We start from the raw sequence: 24,356 nt of genomic DNA on the forward strand, positions 1-24,356 counted from the left end.
GCAAAATACACAAAAATACAGATACATAATAAATTCTAAAGTTGTTCTGATGTTTAATAACTTTAATGTTTTTTATTTGATATATTAATAATTGCTTTGTTTTTGTTTGAGAGTTTTATACAAGAATATAATGTGTTCATGAAAGGTGTAGCACAGTCCAGTGGTGTTCTCTAGAAAATTCTACTCTGTCTACCTCCAGCATCCAGGATCCAGGAACCAAAAGAGTTGGCGCATCTGGATCTCGGGTCTTAAGGGCTCCCCTCTCAGCTCCTCCTTGTAAGCATGACAGTTACCAAAGCATCAATGGGGGTAGTACTTCCAGGTCAAAGCTGAAACAAATACCCACTACATTTGCCCTTATACCTGATTTTTTCACCTTTTCATTTTATTTCTATTAACTTCTTCCTCCACTGTTTGGATTTATGTCATTTTTTATAAGCTTTGAAAATTTACCTGAGTTCTTTTGAATTCTGTTGAAATATTAGGGTGATGTTCCTGTCTCCTATGTAACTATGTGTTTGTAGCGGGTTTTTGTGCTGGTGGTGTATCATTTGAACAATTTTCATGTACTACTGCAGTATTTCTTCTAAAATATAATCCATATCCTTGTTGCTGTTCTTTATATTTGCAGACAAGCTCGACTTTTCAGCCTGGGAGCTGCAGGGTCTTCTCCAGGCTGGTTTTGTAAAGGAGTCACACAAGCAAACTGTGAAACTCTCCTTTGACTTAAACTTACTCAGGGTGACTTTAACTGTCCTTTTCATTGGCTTCGTTTCCAGGTCTTGTCTTCCAAATTTAGGCTTTCATTAAAAATTCTTATTTTGTTGGTAAAAAACAAAATCATTGCTTAAGTGTATCTCTCCTACCTTTCTAAAACATATTTTAAGTTATTTTTAAATACATACAGAGGAATGAATGTAAATGAATAATAAAGTCAATCTTAAAAAGAAATGGGAGATATGCCCTATCATACAGGAAAGCAGATTCCTGACCCTGGAATGAAAATTCATAGCAATGAAGTAGAATAAGTACATACAATGAATAATTTCACCAAAAGTCTAAATCCCTTTAAATGAAATAAAATATTTGCCCAATTCACCTCTAAGGTAATATCCAGAAAAAATTGTAATATACTAGGCATATATGTAAAGTATCGATAAAAAAGAAAAGAAAAAGAAAAAAAGTTAGGCATGGAATGGTGTCACAGACTTTAATCCCCATATTTGGGAAGCAGAGATAGGTTGATCTCTGAGTTCAATGCCGACTTCGTCTACATGGTAAGACCCCAAGAACAAAAACAAATGAAACAAAGTAACACCAATAATATTTTCAAGCACATAAACAGAAAGAAGTTGTTGATTATTAGTTAAGAGTACCACCACTATGTAGCTAAATATACTCAGGGAAACCTTTGGACTCTCTGTACCTCAGTTTCTTCATCTTTAAAATGGGAATTAAAGACTTAATCTGGTAGAAATGTTTAAAAGATTCTTTAGAAAAAAGTTGTTCTAGTACTGAGAAAAATTAATGCTGTATGATAGAAGAGAAATACCACAAACAAGATAAAAGTGAGAAAAAGCATGAAAATATTTGCAGTATCTAATACAATTGATAAACATGGATGTCATAGTACATCTCTGCAAAGCAGATAAATCAAAAAGACAATTTGTTAAAAAAATGAACAAAGGAAAAAAACAGGCTATTTGGAATAGAAGAAACTACAATGCTATAGTTCAACTATATATCACTGTCATATTCCATAAATAAAAAGTGTTTGTATATCAATGATTTCATATGTTTTAACTTAAAAAGTAATCTAAAATCTTCAGACTCACTGGTAATTGGGAAAATGCAACTTAAAACTGCAATTGAAAAGAAAATGCGTGCATACTGCTAAGTGGTGACAGGGATGTCAAGACTTAGGAACCTTCATGCCCTGCTGCCATGAAGTGAGGAAGACATTTCCCACTATTATCAACAAGTGCTAGTTAAATCCTGCATACACTACACTTGTAAAATGATACCAAAAAACTGCTTTTGCCTTCCTAGTAAAACCTCCAGGTCATAAATGAAGACGGATCATGAACTGTAAAGAAGGAAGAATAACAACTATAACAAACAAACAAAAACCCTCCTGTCCACCACAAAGAAAGCTATCAGCTAAAACAGACAAAATGTCCACCAAGAAGTGATATGCAGCATTCAGAAGCAATAAACTAAACACAAAACATATGCATGCTAACAAGGAGGGAGCTTACAGTATTCATCTAGTAGAAGAATGAAATCCATAGCAAAGTTATTTGTCAAGACAATTTTAATTATGCACATTCAAACTATTATGTACTTTGCAATTAAATAAAAAGATTCTTGTGAAATCTATCAAAATGGATGCATATTCAAGAAGGGAAATGAGATTGTAGCAATAAGAATTAATGAGAATCAATAAGACAAACATGGAAATACTATAAATACTCAAGTCAGAACTAAGGCTAAATTAAAGGGCAAATACAAATTGAAAATTGTGTTGCAACAAGTATAACAAGGAAATAATGTCCTTGATTTCTAAATGAGTATTTAGCAATAAAACTAGTACTTCAATAAAAATGGACCTTTGGTTTCAATCCTGGCATCACTCTGAAGTCACAATCTGAATTCTAATCCTCGGCTTGATGGCTCCAAAGTGAGGCCTTCAGGAGGATTAATCACAATGGAAATTTTTGATGGTTGGTATCAGAGTTCTTGAGGGAAAGGCTGAAGAGGACTTGCGTGCCCCTCAGTATAGGCAGACATATCCATGCATCCTAGAGCACCATCCTAGCAGCTATGAAGCCGAGAACAGGGATGCATCATCTTTAAAGCACACAAAAACCTTGAGATGGGTGTTATCAGCGTCCCAAACTATGAGACATGCCTTTCTGTGGGTTTTGAAAACATCTGATCTGTGGAATTTTGTTATGATTTCCCAAGCAAATTAAGACAAATGGGCAAGGGAAGATATAAAGATAAACAAAAAATTTATATTTGTAGATACAGAGGAGGAGAAGAAACATTTTGGGTAGTAAAGTTAAGTCAATGTTTGAAAGGAGGTTGTATCTTTCCTACAAATGAAAACATGCAGATCACAGAAGGCTCAGGGAATGTGGTAACACAGATTTGACTCAGTAAGGGTGAAGTTTCAAGTCACAAAGAAGGGTCTGACAGTGTATATATGCCTACTTCAATCTATAATTCTACATTGGGGAATGTAGTGTTTGATAAAATGGATGAGCAATGCATTCTGACTTAAATATTTCTTGCCAAATGAGGTATAATAGAATCTAGGAAAAAATCAGAGGAAAATGGTTACATTTATAGAAAACAAAATTATGTTTTCAAAAATCATCAGTGTATGAAATGCCCACTCTAACTTAAGACATGAAACTTATGATAAAATTATAGATACAAACACACACACACACACACACACACACACACACACACACACACAGCATTACAGTTTTGAGGTTTTCATTTTTAAAAGTACTATTCAAAAATATCTTATGTCATAAGATGGGGGGCTGACATAGGAAGCCAGTGGATACCCCAAAGAAAGAGAGTGAGAAACATAGGAGCTGGTTAGACAAAAGTAATAAAGCAAAGTCAAAATGCAAGTCATGGACTTTTAAGAGTTTTAATTATGATGCATTAATTATATAAAATAATAAGCTTCATCATGAATATATATATATATATATGCTTATAAAATGATTTTATTCACCTCCCTGTTACCCTGATTATTTCCCCCTGTGCCTGGTTACTTTTCTCTCCTGAAACAGACTTTAGACACTGATCTGAGCAAATAAAAACTAAAGAAGTTTCCCAGACTACTCAAGAAATTTGAATGTACCATGGTTATTATGTCAATATTGTATGTGTATTAACTGTTTAAAATTTAATGATGTTCTGTAGGAAAATATACTGTTTAAAGTCATATTCTGGGGCATTTCAAAAGAAAAGTATTAAATTCTATAATTTATTTAAGAGAATTCACCAAAAACAATAGCCATAACAAAATTGTATAATTATTAAATAATTAAATTTTATCATGGCTTTGTGAATTTTAATCATATTTTTCTATCTACTTTTATTTGAGTTCTAAATTTTTAATAATATTGTATTAAATAAAAATTCCACATGAATTTCTCTTCCTCTAAAATAGATCAACCAAATCTCTATAAAATTACATTAATTTTGAGAGAAAAATCTAAAAGTAGGATTCTTAAAAAAAAATTGTTAGTATTACTCCTCTAAAATATAATACTTTTTTAAGATCCCATCAAAACAATAAAAGAGGGCTGGAAATACACCCACGCAGCAGAACATCTGCACTGTAAGGTCCTATTCGGTGCCTCAAGCTATCAACAACTGATAATAAATCCAATTGTTCTTCTGCCTGTAGCTCCAAATTGTCTATGTCTTGTTAGTTTATAGAGTTTGCAACTATAAAATAGTAGATATCAGATTCCATGTTCATGACTGACTATTATACTTTTAAAACTGATCCAATTAATTATGTCTTTAAGAAGATTGATTTGTTTGAGGGTTACTTGGCACCCCCAGGGATATTTAATCTGTCCTGCTTAGTAAAATTACCAACTCTGAATAATTCTGGCAAAGACTGGTCCCAAAGAACTACTGCTTCTTTTGTATGAGTTATATTCTCTAGTTCCTAATTTTTACACATTCCCGAAGTCCTTCTCAATATTGGAGAAACATTAATTAAAGAGTCTTCCCTATAAGTGAGACATATGTTAGCTGTTCATAGCACCAGAACTCTAAGAAAATAGGGTAACTTCTGGTTTCATTGTTGGCAACCATATTGCATTCAATTTTCCTGTCAGTGACTAAGGGACAACAGTTATTAATCCTGGGCCAAATACCAATCACTGTTTATGCAAATATGCTGTTCTAGTTTCCCTTTCTGTTGATGTGATAAAACACTCTGCACCAATGCATCCTATGGAGGAAAAGACTTTATTTGGCTGACATTTCCAGGTCATGGTTCATCACTGAGGGAAATCAGGATAAGAACTCAAGGCAGGAACCTGAACCAGAAACTATTAAGGAGCACTGATTGTTGACTCACCCTTGAGCTCATTTACAGGCTCCTGCTTAGATCATTTTGTTTGTTTGTTTGTTTGTTTGTTTGTTTGTTTGTTTTATGTAGCTAAGAACTCCCTACCTAGTGATGATACTGCCCATATTCAGCTGGGCCATCCCAGGTCTGTTAATAATCATGACTTCCCCACCACAGATGTACCCACAGGCCCTTATGATCTAGACTCTGCCTGCTTCAAGTTGACAGAGCTCACTAGGACATAGACCATTGTCAGTCTAAAAGACAATGAAGCACAGTGAGCCTTGTATGCATCATTTTTTCTAATGTATCTCTTGGTGATACATTCTCTGTATAAAATCAATTGGCTATTTCCAAAAAAAAAAGAAAAACGAAAAGGAAAAAGAAAAGAAAAGAAAAAGAAAAAAAAGAAGAAGTATGAGACTCAAACTCTAGAGTAGGCTAGTAGTTGAATTCTACCAGCTCATTTTTTTAAATTTAAGGACAGATGTTTATCTAAAAATCACTTCAGATGAAAGACATAGGGAGACTAGCTTGTTATCTCTAACATGATCACTCAAATTGCTTGGGGGATTATTGGAATATTATAGTATATGTACTGAGGAATACATGCTGATGAACTCGTGGCATTTTTTAGTATCAAAAGCTTGTAGTTTATTTTTTATTCAGTTAGCTTTGAACTTCTAATTCTTTTTTTTCTACTCACTCTACATACTATCCACAGATTCCCCCTCCTCCCTCCTTCCATCCCTACCCCTCTTTCCCAAGCCACCCTGCATCCCCACATCCCCCAAATCGAGGTCTCCCATGGGGAGTCAGCAGAGCCCAGAACACTGAGCCTAGGCAAGGTGCAGTGGGAACGTCTAATTCTTTTGCATATATTTAACACAAGATTTTTTTAGAATTGGTTACAAAAGCAACCACAAATACCAAGTTACACATATTTCTTGTGCTGGGTATAAAATCATCTGCTTTGACAAGGATCTCACAGTGGCACATATTAATTCAAATTCTCATACATACCAGTTGATAGCAAGAACAAAGAATATAGAAAGGACAACATCAAAACTATTCCTCAAAAATGAAGACATGTATAAGATAATAATTTAGAAATCAGCAATTTTTAGATAATTTAAACAGCAGCTACAGCAGTGTGCACAATATAAACAAGCTTTTACTCAAGACCACCGTTTACAGACATGTAAAAAACCCAACAGATTTTGTGTATTAAAGAATAGGAAAATTCAATCCACATGTTACACAAAAATTCTATATTATTTTTATCCTCAAATAATTTGCTCTTTTAATAATAGCTTATGTATTCTGGTACTTTCTTTTCTTTTTATTTTATAAAGCATTTTTAATTTAAATATGTTTTATCATATTCTTTTTTTTTGTCCAGAGCTGAGGACCAAACCCAGGGCATTGTGCTTGCTAGGCAAGTGATCTACTGCTGAGCTAAATCCCCAACCCCGTTTTATCATATTCTTACCACTCCCAGATTCATCAAGATTCTTTCCCCATTCCCTGCCCACAAACTTTAAGATCTTCAAAAAAATAACAATAATAAAAATAAAAACTCAATACAAAAACAAACTCCCCCCAAACCAAGAAAACGAAACAATACTCCAAACAAACAAATGAACAAACAATAAAACCAACCAAACTGTAACCAAATAAAAGCACACATACAAAAACTTTGGAGTCCATTCTATAATTATGTGTTGGTCAACTACTCCTGAACATGAGGCCTACCCTAGAGTAGTTGGTATACTCAGTGTCACTCCATTGGAGAAAGTGTCACTCCATTGGAGAAAATTGATTTTCCCTCTCCCAGAAGATTCAGTTGTTACATTTACCCTAGTGGCTAGGTTTTCATTCATTCATTCTTTTAAAAAATATATAACAAAATATGAGGTAAAACAAAAACTATCACCTCCAGGTTGGACAAGGCAAACTAACAGAAGAAAAAGAGCCTAAGAGAAGGGACTAGGATCAGAGACTCAGTCATTCTCACACTAAGTAATCCTATAAAAACACAGAACTGACAGCTGTAATGCATGTGGGAAGGACCTGGTGCAGACTCACATAGGCCCTGTGCATGTTGCTTCAGTCTCTGTGAATTCATGAGCTTTACTCAGGTTCATTTAGAGGGCCTTGTTGTCTCAGTGTCCTCCATCCTCTCTAGCCCTTGCACTCTTTCCATCTCCTCTTCTGCAGGGTTCCCTGAGCTATGGGTCTCTATATTTGTTCCCATCTGCTGCAGAAGGAAGCTTCTCTAATGATGGCTGAGCAAGGCACTGAACTATAAATATGGCAGAATATCATTAGGAATTTATGTTATTACTATACTTTTTTTAGACCATTGTTGCTATTATTTTTACCCTAGGTTCCTAAATTCTCTAGTCTCCAGTTCTTGGTCACCCAAGAAGTATTGGTTATGGGTTTCATATCCTGGAGTAGGCCTTGAGTCAAATCAGTTATTGATTGATTATTCCCACAAGTTTTGTGCATCCATTGACCTTGCATATCTTGTAGACATGAAACCATTGTAGATCAAAGCATTTGTGGCTATCTTGGTATTTACATATCTCTTTGGGTAGCATGTCCCAAAAATTCTAGTACTTAGGGGTGAATGTTCTATGTAGGCACCAGCTCAACAGCTCCATATTCAGTAAGTTGTGTAGGTGTTGACTTTAGCAATAGGGCCTTGCTGTCAGTTTGTGGAGAGCAATCTATAGTCTTGGCAACAGCCTGGGTTGTTTGGGGATTCCAATGGGGCTCCTTTGGCCAACAACTCACTTGGATATAACACAATCCCAGTACAAGAAGCTTCTTGGTGATAAGAGATGTCTAGTTGGGACTTGATCATATCTGTTATTTGGTAATTTCAATTAGATTACCTTCATATATAAATGTATTTTAGGAAGTTTCTACTGTAATAGGTTTCAATGTGGCCCATCAGATGCACATTAATTTTAGTTGTCTCTCCCTGTATTCCCTCCCACAGCCCTCTCTCCCTTCTCTCTCCCCACTTTATCTTTTTGTTCTAGTCCTGTCCCATGCATTCAAAGTATCTATTCTATTTCCTTTTCCTAACAAAATGTGTCTGTCCCCTCTAGTCTCTTACTTTATATCTACCCCATGTGGCTCTATGGATTGTAGCTTGTATTTCTTTTGGTTTTTTTTAGGTGAGGTTTTTGGTTTTGGTTTTGGTTTTTTTGCAGGTAATAAGTAGAATTTAGACTCATCTACATGTTTGTCCATTTGTTTTAGATGTTGTCTTTTTCCAGTGTGTATTTCTGGCTTCTTTATAAGAATCCAGGTGCCCTCAGGTGTGTGGATTTATGTCTGGGTCTTCAATTCAATTCCATTGATCAATGTGTCTGTGTTTATACCAATACCATGCTGTTTTTACTACTATGTCTGTGTAGTGCATCCTTTTATTGTTCAAGATTGTTTTAGCTATCCTAGGTTTTTTTTTCCCCAGGTAAAGCTCAAAGTTCTGTGAATGATTATTTTTAAATTTTGATAGGGATTGCTCTAGTCAATGAGCTTTTGTGAAACTTACATTAGAATTTGGGTGGAAGCTGAGGTTAATTGGAATTGATTATTTTTTTTTAACCACTTCATGGGCCAGAACAAGTGAGGAGTATACACATTTTATGCATGTCTCTCAGAGCCAATTGAAAGTTACTCATCCATTCAGGAAAGGAATCATATGGACTAAATGAAGACCTTAGACCTACCACGTCCTCGCCCTTACTGCCTAAGGGGAGCTTAACTCCTATCTCATTCTCCACACCAGAGAAGAAACTGTAATGAATGTTGAGAAATGGGTCTAAACTAATCTGACTGCTTCCTGCTCACAAGATGCAAAATGTCAGGAGTTGAGAACACCCTGTGGAGGGTTCATTTGGGGGCCCATAGTAGAAACTGAGTAGTAGTTCTATAATGCATTCTATCTCTAAAACCATTTTTTGAGTTTAATTTGTTACAATTGAAAAAAGATAAAGCAAGTTATTAGGGCAAAGAGGAATAATAGAATTATAATCACAACAATAAAAACAGTAATAGTAACATTGATTGACACCAGCAGGTTTAGTGAGAAAAGGAGCCAAGTCAGATTAGATATCAATTGACCATGGGCTTTATTCACTTAAATCTGTGTCTGTTTCTGTACTGCAAAACAGAGTTGACCAGGAAGTTATAGATTATGAAATGAGAAATTCCCTTGTCAAAGTGCTAGGCAGTCATATTAGATACAATGAATTAGCTAGATATTAAAAAATTAAGAAATTGGCTTCTTCTTTCCCACTGCCTGACCCAGCCTTCTCTTCTAGCCACCTCCATTCATTTGTATCACCCACTGATACACAGATACTCTCTGTCAGAGAACCTAAGTGGCCACCTTGAGCTGCAACTCAGCTGATTTTCACTATCCTTCCTATCCTCCATTGCAATCTCTCCTGACTTCCTCTTAGTCTAGCAGCCAGCTTCCAGGAGTCTGTCTTCTCACCTCACCTCCATTCCCTGGGGCCTTCACCTTTTGGTGAAGTCCCAGTCCCCCTAGGCCTTTCATTCCATTCCTATCAGCCTTTCCTCCTAGACCATCTGCATTCCTTTCTATCACTCACTGAGCCAGAGACTCGATCTCTATCAGGCAATGTACAGCAACTACACTTGCTTAAGATCCAGAGATGGCAACACCCAACAAAGACAAGGCCAGATGGCTATACCGAGAAGTATGTCAAAAATCAAAATTCCTGATGCCTAGATCTTAGGAAGACACACAATGTTGAGAGCAAAGACAATATGCCTCCCTGAGAAGCCAGTAACCCTATTACAGTAGACCCTGTGGAATACAGTATAGTGAAAACATAAGACAAGGACTTGAAAACAATAATTATGAATATATTCAAGGATCTACAAGAGCATATTAATATATCACTTAATTAAGCACAACAAAACACAAACAAAAAGTTGAATGAAATTTGGAAAACATAAAAATAGAATTTAACAAAGAAATAGAATTCACTAATGAATATCCAAACTGAAATAAAACTGGAAATGAAAAATTTGGGATGTCAAAATACATAAATAAGTAAATAACCTCAGAGGTAAGTCTCACCAACAGATTACAAGGAATGGAAGAGAGGCTGTCAGGTATTGAAGACAAGGAAACAGATATAACTCAGCCAAAGAAAATGTTGAATCTAAAAAAAAAAAAATCCTGGCATAATACATACAGGAAATCTTTGGTACTATGAAAAGACCAAATCTATGAATAATACAGATAGAGAAAGAAGAAGAAAACCAGATGAAAGGCAAAGAAAATATTTTTTAACAAAATCATAGAAGAAAAATTTCCCAAACTAAAGAAAGGGTAACTTATCAAGGTAGATATATAACACCAAATATAAAGGATCAGAAAAGAAATTCTCTACAACATTCAATATTCAGAACACTAAATGTCATGAACAAAGAAAGGATGTTAAAAGCTGAAATAGAAAAAGACCAACTAACATATAAAAGCAGGCCCATTGAAATACCAGGTGACTCCTTAATGGAGACTCTGAAAGTCAGAAGAAACCCAACTGATGTTTTACAAAATCTGATAGACCACAGATGACAGCTACTATAGCCAGCAAAACCATGAATCTCAATTGACAGAGAAAGAAGATCATTCCATGGTAATAAGCAAACAAATGCATACATACATACATACATACATACATATATACATACATAAATTCTGCCCAGTAATTCAGTTCTACAGAAGTCAAGAGAAAGAGAACTTCATCATGAACAGGATAAACTACACCCAAGAAAGCACGAGGAATAAATAATCCCAGAACAATAAATCAGAAGAAGTGTAGAACCCATAGCATAACAGCAAAATAACAGGAATTAGTAAATATTGCTCATCAGTAATTCAATATTTATTTATTTATTTATTGTTTTTTTGAGAAAGGGGTTCTCTGTGTAGTTTTGGTGTCTGTCGTGGATCTCACTCTGTAGACGAGGCTGGCCTTGAACTCACAGAGATCTGCCTGCCTCTGCCTTCCAGTAGTAATTCAATATTAATTGTCTTAATTATCCAACAAAAAGACTTTCACTAGCAGAATGGATTTGAAAATTGGATCTGCCTTTATGATCATCCAATGGAGAGATTAAGAGACTTTGGAGCACTCAGTCCTAATAGAATGTCTTCATCAAGCCCTCCCTAAAGGCACAGACATTTATTTGGAAGATGTAGAAAGCTTTTAAAAGCTAGAGGTGATGATGCCAAAGAAAGAATGCTTTCTATACACAACAGAATTTATACACATAAGACTATTGTAACATATATAGAGGTCTAGCACTGAGAGAGGAAAATGGACATAGGCTCCCACCAATAACCAAGAAACTGTCTTCAACTGATACCCAGTGGCAAAGGAAAAAATCTGTTTTCTCCATTGGAGTCCCCTGGGAATATTAAGCCAGCTTTAGGGCATGTCTCATCCCTAAGAGTAGTTGGCCAACACTAACGGAGCTCAATGGTATTTTAATAATCTTTTTGTCTTATTTGTTTTCCTTTGAGGTGTTTTGTGTCTTATTTATCTTTTGTTTGCTTGCTTTGATTTCTGTTTTTGTACAGTTTGCATGTTTCTTTTATTTGTTTTTGTCATTGGTTTTGTTTTTGGTTTGTGTGTGTGTGTGTGTGTGTGTGTGTGTGTGTGTGTGTGTGTTTGTGTAGGAGAGAACATAAAGTTGGATAATAAAGAGTGGAGAAATATGGAAGAATTGGTGGGAGTCAAACAACATAAAAATATATTGTATAGAAATATTTTTTTCAATAAAAAATGAAAACAGATAAAAACAAAGCTAACTAACTAGACCAAAAGTCAAAATCCTCAAACAGAGGACACAACACTTATTCTTACTCAAAGTAGGTATTGACACTGAAATGACATATGATTAAAAATGGACCATGTGAGCCAAGAGAACAAGAAAAGGAAGAGCAACCTTCAAATGAGGCTTTCTTTTGTTGCTGTTTAGCATTGGGCAATTACCTATCCTCTTGAAGGGGAATTTTAATCCATATGTGGGCTCACAAATGTAAGGTTTATTTCCTCTAGACAGTTTTATATCTCTGGGTCTGAAATCCACCATTGGCTCAGTAACAGTCAGGATGAAACAAAGACATCCTTAATACATGTGACCAGGCCTCTGAGAGATCCTGATGACCTGTTCAAAGTGGGCCAGTGAGGCCATATGTTTTATCAGCACTTAATTTTCTACATCAAATATCAATAGTGATTAGTGAGCAACTTGCTGTGGGATGTCCTGTGTGCTGTGAATAAATAAAATGGTGATGGGCCAGTAGCTAGGCAGGAAGGACAGGGTAGGCAGAAGAAGGAAAAGAAGAAGGTGGGGAGGTAGAAGGCTCAGGCTGAGAGACCCTGCCAGTAGCCACGATGAGAAGCACATGTTAAGATACCGGTAAGCCACGAGCCATGTGGCAATTTATAGACTAATAGAAATGGGTTAATTTAAGATATAAGGACAGTTAGCAAGAAGCCTGCCATGGCCATACAGTTTGTAAATAATATGAGTCTCTGTGTCTTTACTTGGGGGATGCTAGTGGGAGAGATTTGTCCTGACCGTGGGCCAGGCAGGACCAGGAAAACTTCAGCTACAGCAACTATTTCATATATTTCAAAGAAGCTTAACCATTATAGTTAATCATAAATGGACCTCTTGTATGTGTGAGTTTGGAAGAGCTTTTTGAGTGGTGTTATTTAGATTTTCTACTTTTCTAGATGACAGGTGTCAAGATACAATAGAGGTGGTACTTAATAGTCAAGGTGTTTGAGATTTCCCCAATAACAGTTACTTCAAATACAACACCATCATTGCTCTGAGAGAGCCCATTGTTTTGTGAGAGTCCAAACCATGACCTGGTGAAGTAGGAGTCTGACTACTTTTTGTACCTTTTATGTTCTGTAAGAGAAAGCCTCTACCCATCTTGTATGAGTACCTCTTTCCTTTGAAGGACAAACTTCCCATCCTGAAATTTGTTCTGCGGAAAACAACAAGTTTTTTGTTTGTAAGGTCTTAGGATCAAGTCTAAGGAATACAAGCAGCTTGAAAGAAAAAGAGTAGCTATCTTTGTAGGTGGAAGTTTCTGTCCTGCCCACTAGCTCCCAAATAACTGACACAGGGCTTATATTAATTACAAATACTCAGACAATAGCTCAGGTTTATTACTAACTAGCTCTTACAACTTACAACAATAGAATTAACCCATTTCTATTAATCTACATATTGCCATGTGGCTCATGAATTTACCTGTCCTCCAGCATGTCTTGTTCCCTCTGAGTCTCCTGATGATTCCTCTAACTCTGCCCTTCTTCCTCCCAGAATTCTCAGTTTGGCTGTCCCAGATACATTTCCTACATGGCTACCAGCTAATCATATCTTTATTAGCCAGTGAGAGTAATGCATATTCACAGTGTACAGAGAGATTATTCCACAGCATTTTCCCCTTTGTGAAATCCTCCCTTTGTAATTCAAAAGGAAGGTTTTAATCTTAACATAGTAACATTATATATAACAAAACAATTATTAATTAAGAATTAGTTACAATATCTAATTTTGGAAAATTTAGAGAAAATACTCTATTATTTATCTTATCTTTGTGATTATACTATATACCCTAATTTACTTTCTAACGTAACTTGAATTGCCAACCCAAAACTATCCTTTTACACCTCTCAACCTTACACACTGCACACCTCTTTTGTAAGTTTCTTTTCTGAATTTGGTAACAAGGAAAACTATGACTATCTAGTCTTCAACTCCATCAGAGACCTGAGAAGGATATAATATTACCTGAGTAAACAGGAAGTACAGAGTAAAGAACTTCCAAAATTAAGAAATGACAGAAACAGCTAGCTTCCTGGACAGTCACCCTAGGTTTCTCTGTAATGTTCGGGCATTCAACTTTAGCCTGCAGGCCTAGAAGAATATCTGATAGGCTTGTCTTTGAAGCAGGATTTTTGAAGGTCTGTCCCACCTTGTCTTGGCAAAGTTAGCCAGTCACTTTCTTTTGTGTTCTGCTTGTCCAATTTAGACAGCATATGCTTAGCAGTAAAGGCAAAGGCAGTTTCTTGCCCAGTGGTTAACTTTTGCCACAAAGAAAGTAACTCCATATGGTGTTTCTTCATTGCTCATCATCTTCTCTGAAAGTAGATTGGTTTGCCTGGAGCAGACACATCTCATTGTCATTAAAAACCTTATGTTATTAATGCATCGTAAATGGCATATTCTGTAGATCTCTGAAGCTTGAAGACCATCTGTTTATTTAAAGTATATCTCTGTTTGACCTTGAAAAAATACCTAGCATGACTAGAAGTTTGATTGTAATAGGTGACTATTAACTTGCATTTCTTAATTATACATTACATTTTGAAATGAGCTGCATAAGCACAATACCCCAAACAAGAGTAGAAACATATATACAGTATAACAGAAATAACTTTAAATTTGTATCAATAAACTAAATCCATACCAAATAAAATATTTTTAGATTAATAGTTGTTTTTTTGGATTAAGATAGATTCAATAATCTATCATTTTATCCTATCATTTCTATATCCTATCCTCCTTTTTTCTTTAGTAAGAGATCTTTGAATTTAACTTCTTGTTTAGATTTATTCTTCACTATGACCAATAACAATTTGTAATCAACTCTCCTAATGATGACAAACATCCATACCCAATCTTTTGGAAATGTGGATGTCACTCTCTAGACTACTTCCTATTTGTGGTTGTTATTATCTTTGGGGGAACCTTGAGAAAATTGGGATATTGATGAAGTCCCAGCTGGAGTAGTCTGTGAGGCTGGACCATCTCAGCCAGCACCATTGAAGCTGGTTTGAATGCTGGATCACTCAGACCATCTGTTTTCATTGGTGTCTGGTCCCCTTGCTCTAAAAAAATACATATCTGCACTAATATAAGTATAGACTATGCATTGTACATAAATCAGCCAAAGATGATTTTTTTGTTATGTGGTTGAGCAAATAAAATATATATCATGTGTCTTGTAGTTAATTTAGGTTTATTTCTTTAAGTTTGTAGCTAGTATTTTCCGGGGGTCTACTTCAATCAAACCTGATTTTCTTTAACCCAAAATGAATCTATAGCTTATCATTTCCTGTGGAAATAAAAGCATAACCTCTCCTTGAAAAAGCAATATACTTTTTGACTTAAATTTTAAAGTCAAGATACTTTTTAAATGTGTAGGTTAATTTAATCTAGTAGCTTTAATCCAGTGTCTCTTATCAGCTACCACTCCTTCCTTAGTAGTCAAAGACAACACAGTAACATACAGCATCCAGATTCTATATATTTCCCATCTTTATGTGGCTTATATTTTTTTATTACTCTATTCCCTTTTAAAAATTTTACTTTTTTAAAAACTATATTTTTTATTTTATAATTTAATTTAATTTTACATATCAGCCACAGATTCCCTTGTTCTCCCACATCCTGTCCCCCCCAACCACTCTGCCATCTCCTCCAGGGCAAAGACTCCCCTGAGGATTGAGTTCAGTCTGGTAGACTCAGTCCAGGCAGGTCCAGTCCCCTCCTCCCAAGCTGAGCTAAGTGTCTCTGTATAATCCCCAGGTTTCAAACAGCCAACTCATGCACTGAGTACAGGACCCCATCCCACTGCCTAGATGCCTCCCAAACAGATCAAGCCAATCAACTGTCTTATTTGTCCAGAGGGCCTGATCCAGTTGGGGGCTCCTCAGCTATTGGTTCATAGTTCATGTGTCTCCATTCATTTGGCCATTTGTCCCTGTGCTTTATCCCACCTTGGTCTCAAAAATTCTTGCTCATACAAACCCTCCTCTTTCTCACCAATTGGACTCCTGAAGTTCCACAAGGGACCTGGCCATGGCTCTCTGCATCCGGTTCCCTCAGCCATTGGATGGGGTTTCTAGCAAAACAATTAGGGTGTTTGTCCATCCTCTCACCAGAGTAGGTCAGCTCGGGCTGTCTCGCGACCATTGCCAGTAATCTATTCTGGGGGTATCTTTGTGGATTTCTGTGGACTTCTCCAGCACTCTGCTTCTTCCTATTCTCATGTTGTCTTCATCCATCATGGTCTTTTATTCCTTGTTCTCCCTCTCTGTTCCTGATCCAGCTGGGATCTCCCACTCCCCTAAGCTCTCTTTCCCTCAACACTTGCCCTTCATTACCCCCACTCACGTCCAGGTTGTTCATGTAGATCTCATCCAATTCTCTGTCATTGGGTGATCCCCATGTCTTTCTTGGGATCCTGTTTTCCAGGTAGCCTCACTGGTGATGTGAGTAGCAGTCTAGTCATCCTTGTTCCACATCTAGTATCCTCCTATGAGTGAGTGCATACCATGCTTGTCTTTCTGAGTCTGGGTTACCTCACTCAGGATGATTTTTTCTAGATCCATCCATTTGTCTGCAAACCTCATGATGTCATTGTTTTTCTCTGCTGAGTAGTATTCCATTGTGTATATGTACCATATTTTATTTATCCACTCTTCAGTTGGAGGGCATCTAGGTTGTTTCCAGGTCCTGGATATTACGAACCATGCTGATATGAACATAGCTGAGCAAGTGCCCTTGTGGTATGATTGAGCATTCTTTGGGTATATGCCCAAGAGTGGTATAGCTGGGTCTTGGGGGAGATTGATTCCCAATTTTCTAAGAAAGCACCATATTGATTTCCAAAGTGGTTGTACAAACTTCCATTCCCACCAGCAGTGGAGGAGAGTTCCCCTAGCTCCACATCCTCTCCAGCATAAGGTGTCTTCGGTGTTTTTGATCCTAGCCATTCTGACAGGTTTACGGTGGTATCTCAGAGTTGTTTTGATTTGCATTTCCCTAATGATTAGGGATGCTGAGCAATTCCTTAAATGTCTTTCAGCCATTTGAGTTTCCTCTGTTGAGAATTCTATGTTTAGTTCTATAGCCCATTTCTTAATTTGACTGTTGGGCATTTTGATGTCTAATTTCTTGAGTTCTTTATATATTCTGGATACTAGTCCTCTGTCAGATGTGGGGTTGGTGAAGATCTTTTCCCATTCTGTAGGCTGTCGCTTTGCCTTGTTGACCATATCCTTTGCTCTATAAAAGCTTCTCAGTTTCAAGAGGTCCCATTGATTGATTGTTTCTCTCAGTGTCTGTGCTACTGGTGTTATATATAGGAAGTGATCTCCTGTGCCAATGCATTCAAGACTACTTCCTACTTTCTCTTCTAGCAGGTTCAGAGTAGCTGGATTTATGTTGAGGTCTTTGATCCACTTGGACCTAAGTTTTGTGCACGGTGACAGAGATGGATCTATTTGCAGCCTTCTACACGTTGATATCCAGTTATGCCAGCACCATTTGTTGAAGATGCTTTCTTTTTTCCATTGTACACTTTTGGCTTCTTTGTCAAAAATTATATGTTCATAGGTATGCAGATTAATGTCAGGGTCTTCAATTCGATTCCATTGGTCCACATGTCAGTTTTTATGCCAGTACCAAGCTGTTTTTATTATTGTAGCTCTATACTAGAGCTTGAAGTCAGGGATTGTGATGCCTCTAGAGGTTGTTTTATTTTACAGGAATCTTTTGGCTATCCTGGGTTTTTTGTTTTTCCACATGAAGTTGAGTATTATTCCTTCCAGGTCTGTGAAGAATTGTGTTGGTATTTTGATGGGGATTGCATTGAATCTGTAGATTGCTTTTGGTAAGATTGCCATTTTTTTTTTTTTTGGTTTTTTTGTTTTGTTTTGTTTTGTTTTGTTTTGTTTTTCGAGACAGGGTTTCTCTGTGTAGCTTTGCGCCTTTCCTGGAACTCACTTGGTAGCCCAGGCTGGCCTCGAACTCACAGAGATTCGCCTGCCTCTGCCTCCCGAGTGCTGGGATTAAAGGCGTGCGCCACCATTGCCCGGCAAGATTGCCATTTTTACCATGTTAATCCTGCCTATCCATGAGCATGGGAGATCTTTCTATTTTCTGACATCTTCTTCAATTTCTTTTTTCAGGGACTTAAAGTTCTTGTCATATAGGTCCTTCACTTGCTTGGTTAGTGTTACCCCAAGTTATGTTATATCATTTGTGGCTATTATAAAGGGTGATGTATCTCTGATTTCCTTCTCAGCCTGTTTGTCAATTGTATATAGGAGGGCTACTAATTTTTTTGAGTTGATCTTGTATCCTGCTATGTTGCTGAAGGTGTTTATAAGCTGTATCAATTCCTTGGTTGAATCTTTGGGGTCACTAAAGTACACTATCATGTCATCTGCAAATAGGGAAAGCTTGACTTCTTCCTTTCCAATTTGTATCCGCTTAATCTCCTTATGTTGTCTTATTGCTCTGGCTAGAATTCAAGTACTATATTGAATAAGTATGGGGAGAGAGGACAGCCTTCTCTCATTCCTGATTTTAGTGGAATCTCTTTGAGTTTCTCACCATTTAATTTGATGTTGGCTGTTGGCTTGCTGTAAATTGCCATTGTTATGTTTAGGTATGTTCCCTGTATTCCTGATCCCTCCAAGACCTTTATCATGAAGGGGTGTTGGATTTTGACAAATGCCTTTTTTGCATCTAGTGAGATGATCATGTTTTTTTTCTTTGAGTTTGTTTATATAGTGTATTACATTGATGGACTTTCATATTTTGAACCACCCTTGCATCCCTGGGATGAAGCCTACTTGATCATGGTGGATAATTGTTTTGATGTGTTCTTGGAGTCTGTTTGTCAGTATTTTATTGATTATTTTTGCATCAATGTTCATGAGGGAGATCAGTATGTAGTTCTCCTTCTTTGTATTTTTAATCTAAGACTTTATATACTCTTTCTCTTCTCTCTCCCAAGCCTACACACATTTTCAAACACACTATGACCCATTTAGAGGTTTTTTCCCCATCTGAATCTGTCTTAACTATGTATCTGTAATCCTTATCTGTCTGCATGAGCAAAACTCTAAACCCTCCATGCAGCATGCTGGTGGAGCTTGTGCTGCCACCTTAAGCCCCAGGCAGTAGCTGGGAGAAGCCTCTCTGTACTTAGGCTGGCTGTGTGGGAGACTGGGGAAAATGGCCACACAGCTTAACTAATTTCAGTTGGCTGCTCACTCCATCTTACAGGTAGCTGTGGGGAGACATGTCTCTGCACTGTGGCTGGCATGAGACTCTGAGAATAGGAAGCTGCATTTAGAACCCCCTTTTTAAGCTTTCTCAGGATTTATGTGGAAATTCTTGCAAAAAATAATTGTTCCTCACTCTTTCATCTTCATCATTACTTTGGTATGCTGGGAGAGGTAGCCAGTACTGAAGATGGTTTCTTCACAATGAAAATTCCAAAACTATAGCCTTAAAAGTATGGTTACAGGGAATTGGGGATTACTATTTGGGAAACCTTAGTCTTATTAATAAAAAGAATTTTAAACTGGACAGGAAGCTCACTGGAAGGAGGTAGATGTGTAACATGTGGACAGACATGGTTTTGGGTTAAGGTCAACAACTGATATCTACAAACAGCTGTAGAAAACTGAAAAATCTATAGAGAAATGGTGAGGAAACCCAGAGTGTCAGGGAAAGCATGCTTAATATTTTGGCCTGTACCCAAAAATGAGATAGTAGCAGGGTGGGCTTGCTTTTTTAATTAGAACCTATAAATCAGGCAGACTTAACATCAAAGATCTGTAAGTAACTGTGTTGAGCTGTGGGTTTCTGTCAAGTATCTTATTAATGTTTTCAAGCAAATCAGCTTTCCTCAGGGCCAGTCTCCTGGCCAAATGATTAGCAGGCCCATTTGAATTAACTCTTAAAGGAAGAAACAATAGTATTTAATCTTTTGGACCACTTAGAATGTCATATTTTCTAAGGAAGAGTGGTAATCCATTGCCTTTCCCAAGAGAAGAACCTCAATAAAGCCCTGATTGCTCCTCAATCCTTCCTTTTTTATGTTACTTTAATTCTTTGTTGTGTTGCCAGAAAAACAGAAAGTAGATTCCAAATTTGATTATAAGAAAGGAGTCCATCCTTAATGGTTTCTATGACTAATGGCACATCTTCACACACAAACCAGGAAGAAAATATACATCACAAACCTAGATTCTAACCTGGTCATTGATAGACATGTCATTAGTATGCTATGCAAAAATATACACAAAGTGCCATTATGTCTTTCTACAATGTCAGAATTTTTGTATAACAATAAAGTCTGGAGGTTTAGTAGGTTTGTTGCAAGAAATTATCATAAAATCTGCCACTTCAGTAGTCTGACTGAAGCAAATTTAACTTCTTTCTTCTAATCTTAATTCCTAACTCTCACACAACACATTAGATAGCTATATGTCTATATATGTATATGTGAGTTACAGAATGAATACAAGTTATAGTGGCTACTGTAGACAGAGTTCAAGATATTTCAGAAATGACTTGAGAAAGAGATAAGAGAGTATACCAGAACAATGGCAGTAGGGAGCTGGCTGCAGAGACAGGTTTATGGGCAAAAAGCTGCAGAGCTAGGTTGCTAGATGAAAGGTTGAATGGGGGAATAGTGCAGGAAATGAGTTAAGAGCAGGAAATAGTATGCTATGTCCAGGTCTAAATGGATGTATAGATGGATAGACATGTAGTACACTAAGCATCACCAATATCCGGGCACCCTACCTAGTCAGGGAGTCCTGGATCCTTGAGACGCAGAAGTATCAAATGACAAGTCAGTGTGGGGAACACACTATTGAAGTGTTAGGTGCCCATCACTTTACGGGGTACAAGCAAGAGTTTTACATCCTTTCCTTGATCTGTTGTGACCAATAAGTTTTAAGAACTGTTTTCCCTCTTGTAATTTTAACATGCTCATGTGCCCCACTATTGCAATTCTCTCCAACAAAAGTATGTGGTAGCTCCCTTTCTATTCCAAGAGATAAGTCATATATATATTAGTCAGTGCTGGATGGGTAGTACCTGACAGAAGGTGTGGTTTCTCTATCTATCCAGGGGCTATAGTCATCCTTCTCCTTCAAAAGCCCAAAGCTGTTTGCAAAATAGTCTCCTAGGGCAATGGACAACTTGATAATTCATTGTTTCATACAATAGGGAAAAAAAATAGAGCAGGGCAACTAGCCTGCAAAACAAAAACACGAAGCCAGTCATACATGCACACATAAAGCCATATCCCTTCCCATTCCAGAGCTAAGTAAAAGAGTAGGAGATACCATATAGATGTAAATAACTTCCCATGTTACTTTAGACCAAAGACTTTACCCACTGAATTTATAGTGAGGCTAAAATTTATCTTCTGTATCTGCTTGGACATCCAAAAAGAAATAAGTAAAGGAAAGAGACAAAGGGAACATATCACAGACCTAAGAGCCTTTATGTTTTGAGTTCCTATACTAGACCAGTTAATGTTAGTCCTTTTCCTATCCTCTTATCCTAAGGCAGACATCTTGAATTCCCTTGTAGGCATCTACCTGGTTTGGGCATGCTACTATGTCTAGTGGCTATCTTTATCTTTTGTGTCTTCTTGAATTCCTCTGGACAAGAATCCTAATGTCCCTTTTCACCACTTAAAAGTCAGATGTATAAGGCTGCTTGCTTTATCCTACTCACAAAATGAGAATGTGCAGAGTTTAAATTCACTATTTTCCCCCGATATTATAGGGACCCCTTTCTAAAAATATTATCCAGTAAGGATCTAGAAGTAAAAATGGGAGATTTGAGTCTTACAGGAGGTAAGCTTGAGGCTTTAGGCTGAGATCCTGAAGAGTGAAGAAATTCTGTTGCCTGAGGTGTTGACTACTCCTGTAGATGAGCAGAGGTTGGGTGTCCAGGCAAGAAGAACCTCATGCAGAGGCTGAGCAGAGTCGAGGCCATTCTCTTCAGTGCACCAGGCACCTGGCAGCCATAACCCAGTCCAAGCCCCCAGCCCTAGCAGCCATAACTCGGCCTACCCCTAGCTTGTGGGCCATGTGGCATCCACCCCTATCAGCTGTGTGACTGAAAGTGGGTTCCACAGAGCTGGTAGGAAACAGATGGCAAGAGAGCAGGAGAAGCAGAGATCAGTCACTGCTTATGTCCAGCAGGACAGCAGGGGTTTCCATGGCTTCACAGCAACTACTGCTCCGTGAGCCTTCTAGCCTGTACAAATGGAGAGATTTTTTTTTTTTTTTGAGGCCTGTGATAACCATCTTAGTGAGCTTGGAGTAAGATTTTTTAGCCTGAGTAGATACTTACCACCCAGTCTGGTATCTTAATTTCAACCTCATGAAAGATTCTGAGTCAGAGGTACACAACAAAAATTTTCCTGAATCCTGATTAATAAAAATTGTTCTAATAGATATTTGTTACCTTTTTTTCATTTTTCTTTATTAAGAAATTTTCTATTCACTCCACATGCTATCTACAGATGCCCCCTTCTCCTTCCTTCCACCCCTCAAACCTCTTTCCCAAGCATCCCCACATCTCCCAAATCGACAGTTGTTTGGCTTGAACTGTTTGGGGGGCACCCAGGCAGGGGGATAGGGATCTGCCCCTGGTCTATGGGTAGGCTTCTGGAATCCGTACCTGTGGTGTGACACCTTGAACAGCCTTGGTGCAGTGGGAAGGGGATTGTACCTGCCTAGGCTAAGTGTGCTGGGATTTGCTGACTCCCCATGGGATATTTGTTACTTTAAAACACCTAATTCTTTTGTTACGAAGCAACAGATAACAAATACACCATAACCCAAAGTTTCCTTTTTTCGACCTCCTCTCCCATCATCTCTTGATTCCTGCTCTACCCCAAAAGCAATTTGTTTTCCTATTTGAACATAGACATATTGATTACTTTTTTATTTTCTTTTTTTTCCACTTTGACCATCCAAACCCAGCAATGTGGTTTATGTCATGTTGTATTTCTCTTCTTTTTCTCCATTATATTTATAGATTCATTTTATTACTATGTAGTTTCTATTTGGAATTCTTATGAATTCTGAAAATTCCAATGTACCTTTTACCTCTTATGTTCACGTTTTTCAAGTTAGTATAAAAACAGACATTTCTGTTCAAAAAACACTGATCATCATGTCAGTATATCATGACAAGTAGAGAAGTAGTGCATTAAAGTTTCATTGTCTCATTTTTTGTCATTTTCATTTTCTTTTTAATGTTTGGTCCTCTGCCATGAACAGCTGTATTTGAGTGTAGATTTAAATTGTATTTCTGTGATCACCAATATAGTTGAGTATTCATTGTCTTCACTACAGAGTCTTCTCAATTTCTCTGAAAAGTTGCTCCACTCCTTATTGATTTGTTATAGTCCTTTGTAAATTTTGCATCTATAGCCTCTCAAAGATATGTGCTTGGAACTTATTATTTATTGCAATGTACTCACTTTTATATTCTTTAAATGATGTCACTTGAAAAACAGAGTCACTTTTAGTTTAATCTGAGCAATCTACTGCTCAGAGTTAGAATTCTAGGTATTAATATGAAAAACAGAACAAAAACAAACAAAAAACTGTTTTCTCTTCACAAAACTTGATGTGACCTCATATTATTTTTTAGAAAGTACATGGTTTTACTTTCCACATATAGATATACAACTCAGGAAGTATTGACTTTTGTAAATGTAGCCTACGAGTCAAACTTTGTTTTCCCCATATGAATGCATAGTTAGCAAAAATAGTTGAATGAAAAATTCGATCGTGGTCCTGTCTATGTCATAAATCAGTTCATAGTAATATGGACATTGCTGAATTTCTGATTCTGTTTCATTTCTCCAAATGTTGTGAGTCCAATTCCTACCATAATTAGTACAACAATATAGACCAGTTCTAACATCTATGGTACAAAAAATGATTATAGTCAACACTAATATATTCTGCACTAAAACATATATTGAGCTGGGAGGTGGTGGTACACGCCTTTAACCCCAGCACTCAGGAGTCAGAGGTAGGCAGATCTCTCTGAGTTTGAGGCCAGCCTGGGCTACAGAGTGAGTTCCAGGAATGGTGGAAATCTACAGAGGGAAACCCTGTCTTGAAAAAAAAAATGAAAGAGTAAGCCTGATGATGTTCTTTCTATGTATACATACACAATAAAGGAATGCTGGGAAACTTTGGAAGGGACCAGTATGTCTATGACCTTGGTTGTTATACTTTCCCATGGATATATGTTTAATATATGTTTATTTATTTATTTATTTATTTATTTTTGTTTTTCGAGA

The sequence above is a fragment of the Peromyscus leucopus genome, chromosome 2 (assembly GCF_004664715.2).
Source record: "Peromyscus leucopus breed LL Stock chromosome 2, UCI_PerLeu_2.1, whole genome shotgun sequence".
Lineage (NCBI taxonomy): Eukaryota > Metazoa > Chordata > Mammalia > Rodentia > Cricetidae > Peromyscus > Peromyscus leucopus.